This window comes from Schistocerca americana, unplaced genomic scaffold (assembly GCF_021461395.2).
Source record: "Schistocerca americana isolate TAMUIC-IGC-003095 unplaced genomic scaffold, iqSchAmer2.1 HiC_scaffold_811, whole genome shotgun sequence".
Taxonomy (NCBI): Eukaryota; Metazoa; Arthropoda; class Insecta; order Orthoptera; family Acrididae; genus Schistocerca; species Schistocerca americana.
In genome coordinates this window covers 37,501-45,000 of record NW_025726579.1, presented here as the reverse complement: position 1 = coordinate 45,000, position 7,500 = coordinate 37,501, and the positions used below count along the sequence as shown (strand labels likewise).

Below are 7,500 nucleotides of genomic sequence, written 5' to 3'. Positions count from 1 at the left end.
TTAACCTAACCCGTATTGTACCTTAACCTAACCCGTATTGTACCTTAACCTAACCCATATTGTACCTTAACCTAACCCATATTGTACCTTAACCTAACCCATATTGTACCTTAACCTAACCCATATTGTACCTTAACCTAACCCATATTGTACCTTAACCTAACCCATATTGTACCTTAACCTAACCCATGTTGCGCCTTAACCTAACCCATGTTGCGCCTTAACCTAACCCATGTTGCGCCTTAACCTAACCCATGTTGCGCCTTAACCTAACCCATGTTGCGCCTTAACCTAACCCATGTTGCGCCTTAACCTAACCCATGTTGCGCCTTAACCTAACCCATGTTGCGCCTTAACCTAACCCATGTTGCGCCTTAACCTAACCCATGTTGCGCCTTAACCTAACCCATGTTGCGCCTTAACCTAACCCATGTTGCGCCTTAACCTAACCCATGTTGCGCCTTAACCTAACCTATGTTGCGCCTTAACCTAACCTATGTTGCGCCTTAACCTAACCTATGTTGCGCCTTAACCTAACCTATGTTGCGCCTTAACCTAACCTATGTTGCGCCTTAACCTAACCTATGTTGCGCCTTAACCTAACCTATGTTGCGCCTTAACCTAACCTATGTTGCGCCGTAACCTAACCTATGTTGCGCCGTAACCTAACCTATGTTGCGCCATAACCTAACCTATGTTGCGCCTTAACCTAACCTATGTTGCGCCTTAACCTAACCTATGTTGCGCCTTAACCTAACCTATGTTGCGCCGTAACCTAACCTATGTTGCGCCTTAACCTAACCTATGTTGCGCCTTAACCTAACCTATGTTGCGCCTTAACCTAACCTATGTTGCGCCTTAACCTAACCTATGTTGCGCCTTAACCTAACCTATGTTGCGCCTTAACCTAACCTATGTTGCGCCTTAACCTAACCTATGTTGCGCCTTAACCTAACCTATGTTGCGCCGTAACCTAACCTATGTTGCGCCTTAACCTAACCTATGTTGCGCCTTAACCTAACCTATGTTGCGCCGTAACCTAACCTATGTTGCGCCTTAACCTAACCTATGTTGCGCCTTAACCTAACCTATGTTGCGCCTTAACCTAACCTATGTTGCGCCTTAACCTAACCTATGTTGCGCCTTAACCTAACCTATGTTGCGCCTTAACCCAACACACGTTGCGCCTTAACCCAACACACGTTGGGCCTTAACCCAACACACGTTGGGCCTTAACCCAACACACGTTGGGCCTTAACCCAACACACGTTGGGCCTTAACCCAACACACGTTGGGCCTTAACCCAACACACGTTGGGCCTTAACCCAACACACGTTGGGCCTTAACCCAACACACGTTGGGCCTTAACCCAACACACGTTGGGCCTTAACCCAACACACGTTGGGCCTTAACCCAACACACGTTGGGCCTTAACCCAACACACGTTGGGCCTTAACCCAACACACGTTGGGCCTTAACCCAACACACGTTGGGCCTTAACCCAACACACGTTGGGCCTTAACCCAACACACGTTGGGCCTTAACCCAACACACGTTGGGCCTTAACCCAACACACGTTGGGCCTTAACCCAACACACGTTGGGCCTTAACCCAACACACGTTGGGCCTTAACCCAACACACGTTGGGCCTTAACCTGCTCTGTAATTGTCATACGACGCGTTAAATTAGTGTAGTGTTGCCTAACTGCAACCCCCGCAATATAGTTTGCTACTCGCACTGCCCGGTCCCCAGAGTATCGCTTCATGTTAAACACCTTGCAGCTATACACTGTAATGCGGATGGCGGCAGGACGTACATGCTCAATGCCCTTCGCAGTTGTTCATTGGCATTCGCATGGCGAAGCACAGCCTACGTTGTGGTACGGCTTGTGGCAACTGTCCGCTGATGTTGTACGTCCAAATCACACACTGTACCGCACATTGGTCCTCATGTACTGAATGATACATCGTGGTACATGTGTGACCGTACCACGACTGCGCCAACAACGGCGAACCATACGGTCCAAATATTGTGCACTCAGCTACGTGTCGTCTCCCTATAAGAGCTGGATTGCAGTATGGTATGCCGTGGATGGCGATCAGCATGAGCCGTCTGTTGATGTAGTGGCGCGTGTTGTCAGACGTAGTCGTCTCTTCTCACACACCGTGATAGCATGGTGCACTGCGTTCCACATCTGCGACATGCGACAGAGGCCGGTTGACAGTCGTTCGCGCAATGGACATCGCATACGTACGGGGGCCACCTTCCACGTGTTCGCGAAGCGTGCACATGTTGTTGCGTGTATGTGGGCAGACATAGTGTGTCGTGACACCTGACACAGGCATGCAACAATCGTTGAATTTGCAAATGGCGATGGACGTCTACGTTTGCTGGTGACGTTACGCAAATGAAGAACTGGTAAACCGTTGTGGTGCGGTTGTTCTCGCTAGAGGTGAATCAGTGATGGCGACGATCGGTTGAGCTACCAACCGGTTGTTTCAGCGATACCCACCATGCCCACGAACGTGAATGGCATGTGGGTGTGAAGCGATACGCGGCGGTGGCTGGGTGGGACCGTCCCCGGCCGGTGAGGGGGGGCCTTCCGGCGTGCTGGCCGCGCGGTGCGTGGGCGCACGCGCTACAGCCGGCTGGTGGGGGCGGCCAGTGGCAGGCGCGCCGGCCGACGGAGGCGGCAGGCGGCGCAGCTGCGCGCCGGCGCACCCTGCACGCGGCGCCGTGCGGCCAAAGTAGGTCCTCGCGGGCCCGGTGCGAAGCGCGGTGGACATCTGCAGTGTGCTGGTCCGATTGAGGACTGTGTGCGCTGAGGATGCGCCGCCGCCCGGCGCTCGGCGCCGCGACGCCGTCTGCTGCTCGGTCGCCTCTGCGGTTCTCGCAGGTGGATTGTATCGCAGCTGTGCGGACGTGTTGGCGCGTGCGCTGTGCTGGGAGAGTTCGCTTCGGCACCCAAGTGGGGCTTTTGTCCTTCTGTGGCGCTGGCGTTGGAGCTGCCGGCCACCGTAGGTGGCGCGTGTTGTCTCCCGCCGGCAATGCCACGACAGCACGCTCCCGGGCCTCTGTCGGCAGCGGCAAGCTCAGTTGGGAGCACGGGTGGTCGCACCTAAAGCGTCTACTCGCCAAACTCCGGGCGATTGCGCCTCTCTCGAACCCGACCAAGTACTTAGGACGGCGCTGCGCGCCGCCGGGACCTGAGAGGGTTTCGAGGTGTATTGTGCAGGGGAGCTCAGCCTCCTCCTGTTTGCAGAATAATTGAGCGGACGCTTGCGTGTTCGCGCGGGCCCCCGGGACACACTCCCGGGCGGCCGGCTGCTCAGCTCTAGTTGACGCAGCTCCCTGGTTGATCCTGCCAGTAGTCATATGCTTGTCTCAAAGATTAAGCCATGCATGTCTCAGTACAAGCCGCATTAAGGTGAAACCGCGAATGGCTCATTAAATCAGTTATGGTTCCTTAGATCGTACCCACGTTACTTGGATAACTGTGGTAATTCTAGAGCTAATACATGCAAACAGAGTCCCGACCAGAGATGGAAGGGACGCTTTTATTAGATCAAAACCAATCGGTCGGCTCGTCCGGTCCGTTTGCCTTGGTGACTCTGAATAACTTTGGGCTGATCGCACGGTCCTCGTACCGGCGACGCATCTTTCAAATGTCTGCCTTATCAACTGTCGATGGTAGGTTCTGCGCCTACCATGGTTGTAACGGGTAACGGGGAATCAGGGTTCGATTCCGGAGAGGGAGCCTGAGAAACGGCTACCACATCCAAGGAAGGCAGCAGGCGCGCAAATTACCCACTCCCGGCACGGGGAGGTAGTGACGAAAAATAACGATACGGGACTCATCCGAGGCCCCGTAATCGGAATGAGTACACTTTAAATCCTTTAACGAGTATCTATTGGAGGGCAAGTCTGGTGCCAGCAGCCGCGGTAATTCCAGCTCCAATAGCGTATATTAAAGTTGTTGCGGTTAAAAAGCTCGTAGTTGGATTTGTGTCCCACGCTGTTGGTTCACCGCCCGTCGGTGTTTAACTGGCATGTATCGTGGGACGTCCTGCCGGTGGGGCGAGCTGAAGGCGTGCGACGCGCCTCGTGCGTGCTCGTGCGTCCCGAGGCGGACCCCGTTGCAATCCTACCAGGGTGCTCTTGAGTGAGTGTCTCGGTGGGCCGGCACGTTTACTTTGAACAAATTAGAGTGCTTAAAGCAGGCAAGCCCGCCTGAATACTGTGTGCATGGAATAATGGAATAGGACCTCGGTTCTATTTTGTTGGTTTTCGGAACCCGAGGTAATGATTAATAGGGACAGGCGGGGGCATTCGTATTGCGACGTTAGAGGTGAAATTCTTGGATCGTCGCAAGACGAACAGAAGCGAAAGCATTTGCCAAGTATGTTTTCATTAATCAAGAACGAAAGTTAGAGGTTCGAAGGCGATCAGATACCGCCCTAGTTCTAACCATAAACGATGCCAGCCAGCGATCCGCCGCAGTTCCTCCGATGACTCGGCGGGCAGCCTCCGGGAAACCAAAGCTTTTGGGTTCCGGGGGAAGTATGGTTGCAAAGCTGAAACTTAAAGGAATTGACGGAAGGGCACCACCAGGAGTGGAGCCTGCGGCTTAATTTGACTCAACACGGGAAACCTCACCAGGCCCGGACACCGGAAGGATTGACAGATTGATAGCTCTTTCTTGATTCGGTGGGTGGTGGTGCATGGCCGTTCTTAGTTGGTGGAGCGATTTGTCTGGTTAATTCCGATAACGAACGAGACTCTAGCCTGCTAACTAGTCGCGTGACATCCTTCGTGCTGTCAGCGATTACTTTTCTTCTTAGAGGGACAGGCGGCTTCTAGCCGCACGAGATTGAGCAATAACAGGTCTGTGATGCCCTTAGATGTTCTGGGCCGCACGCGCGCTACACTGAAGGAATCAGCGTGTCTTCCTAGGCCGAAAGGTCGGGGTAACCCGCTGAACCTCCTTCGTGCTAGGGATTGGGGCTTGCAATTGTTCCCCATGAACGAGGAATTCCCAGTAAGCGCGAGTCATAAGCTCGCGTTGATTACGTCCCTGCCCTTTGTACACACCGCCCGTCGCTACTACCGATTGAATGATTTAGTGAGGTCTTCGGACTGGTACGCGGCATTGACTCTGTCGTTGCCGATGCTACCGGAAAGATGACCAAACTTGATCATTTAGAGGAAGTAAAAGTCGTAACAAGGTTTCCGTAGGTGAACCTGCGGAAGGATCATTACCGACTAGACTGCATGTCTTTCGATGTGCGTGTCGTGTCGCGCAACACGCTACCTGTACGGCTCGCAGTAGCCGTGCGCCGCGTGCGGAACCACGCGTGCTTCTCAAAACTAACGCCAATGTTGTGTGGTACGAGCGCTGAAGCGCTGGAGCGGCTGGCCTGCGGCACCTGGCGCCTGGCGCCGGTTTTGAATGACTTTCGCCCGACTGCCTGTCCGCTCCGGTGTGGAGCCGTACGACGCCCATCGGCCGTGAGGCCGTTGGACACAGAACGCTTGAACAGGGGCCGCCACACGCCTACGTCCCGCCTATGCAACTGTCTTGAAAGAGACAGTGTAAACTAAGAAAAGATCACCCAGGACGGTGGATCACTCGGCTCGTGGGTCGATGAAGAACGCAGCAAATTGCGCGTCGACATGTGAACTGCAGGACACATGAACATCGACGTTTCGAACGCACATTGCGGTCCATGGATTCCGTTCCCGGGCCACGTCTGGCTGAGGGTCGGCTACGTATACTGAAGCGCGCGGCGTTTGCCCCGCTTCGCAGACCTGGGAGCGTCGCGGCCGCCTGTGGGGCCGGCCGCGCCTCCTTAAACGTGCGATGCGCGCCCGTCGCCTGGCGGTTCGCATACCGGTACTTACTCGGTAGCGTGCACAGCCGGCTGGCGGTGTGGCGTGCGACACCTCGTACAACGACCTCAGAGCAGGCGAGACTACCCGCTGAATTTAAGCATATTACTAAGCGGAGGAAAAGAAACTAACAAGGATTCCCCCAGTAGCGGCGAGCGAACAGGGAAGAGTCCAGCACCGAACCCCGCAGGCTGCCGCCTGTCGTGGCATGTGGTGTTTGGGAGGGTCCACTACCCCGACGCCTCGCGCCGAGCCCAAGTCCAACTTGAATGAGGCCACGGCCCGTAGAGGGTGCCAGGCCCGTAGCGGCCGGTGCGAGCGTCGGCGGGACCTCTCCTTCGAGTCGGGTTGCTTGAGAGTGCAGCTCCAAGTGGGTGGTAAACTCCATCTGAGACTAAATATGACCACGAGACCGATAGCGAACAAGTACCGTGAGGGAAAGTTGAAAAGAACTTTGAAGAGAGAGTTCAAAAGTACGTGAAACCGTTCTGGGGTAAACGTGAGAAGTCCGAAAGGTCGAACGGGTGAGATTCACGCCCATCCGGCCACTGGCCTCCGCCCTCGGCAGATGGGGCCGGCCGCCCGCGCGGAGCAATCCGCGGCGGGGTCGTGTCCGGTTGCCTTTCCACTCGCCGCGGGGTGGGGCCGTTCCGGTGTGCGGTGGGCCGCACTTCTCCCCTAGTAGGACGTCGCGACCCGCTGGGTGCCGGCCTACGGCCCGGGTGCGCAGCCTGTCCTTCCGCGGGCCTCGGTTCGCGTCTGTTGGGCAGAGCCCCGGTGTCCTGGCTGGCTGCCCGGCGGTATATCTGGAGGAGTCGATTCGCCCCTTTGGGCGCTCGGGCTCCCGGCAAGCGCGCGCGGTTCTTCCCGGATGACGGACCTACCTGGCCCGGCCCCGGACCCGCGCCGCTGTTGGCTCGGGATGCTCTCGGGCGGAATAATCGCTCCCGTCAGCGGCGCTTCAGCTTTGGACAATTTCACGACCCGTCTTGAAACACGGACCAAGGAGTCTAACATGTGCGCGAGTCATTGGGCTGTACGAAACCTAAAGGCGTAATGAAAGTGAAGGTCTCGCCTTGCGCGGGCCGAGGGAGGATGGGGCTTCCCCGCCCTTCACGGGGCGGCGGCCTCCGCACTCCCGGGGCGTCTCGTCCTCATTGCGAGGTGAGGCGCACCTAGAGCGTACACGTTGGGACCCGAAAGATGGTGAACTATGCCTGGCCAGGACGAAGTCAGGGGAAACCCTGATGGAGGTCCGTAGCGATTCTGACGTGCAAATCGATCGTCGGAGCTGGGTATAGGGGCGAAAGACTAATCGAACCATCTAGTAGCTGGTTCCCTCCGAAGTTTCCCTCAGGATAGCTGGTGCTCGTACGAGTCTCATCCGGTAAAGCGAATGATTAGAGGCCTTGGGGCCGAAACGACCTCAACCTATTCTCAAACTTTAAATGGGTGAGATCTCCGGCTTGCTTGATATGCTGAAGCCGCGAGCAAACGACTCGGATCGGAGTGCCAAGTGGGCCACTTTTGGTAAGCAGAACTGGCGCTGTGGGATGAACCAAACGCCGAGTTAAGGCGCCCGAATCGACGCTCATGGGAAACCATGAAAG

At 55.8% G+C, this 7,500-nt stretch overlaps 3 non-coding genes across 3 annotated transcripts in view; all 3 read left to right on the top strand.

Annotated features, from left to right (window-relative positions):
- The first annotated feature begins 3,349 nt into the window (after positions 1–3,349).
- Positions 3,350–5,259, top strand: LOC124591162. The gene has a single exon (XR_006976996.1). It is a non-coding gene; the product is annotated as a small subunit ribosomal RNA (ribosomal RNA).
- Positions 5,260–5,610: 351 nt separating this feature from the next.
- LOC124591168 lies at positions 5,611–5,765 on the top strand. The gene has a single exon (XR_006977002.1). It is a non-coding gene; the product is annotated as a 5.8S ribosomal RNA (ribosomal RNA).
- A 188-nt stretch (positions 5,766–5,953) lies between these two features.
- LOC124591165 overlaps positions 5,954–7,500 on the top strand; it is a 4,223-nt gene continuing 2,676 nt past the window's right edge. The window contains exon 1 of the ribosomal RNA XR_006976999.1: positions 5,954–7,500. This exon is cut by the window's right edge and continues 2,676 nt beyond it. This is a non-coding gene — a ribosomal RNA (large subunit ribosomal RNA).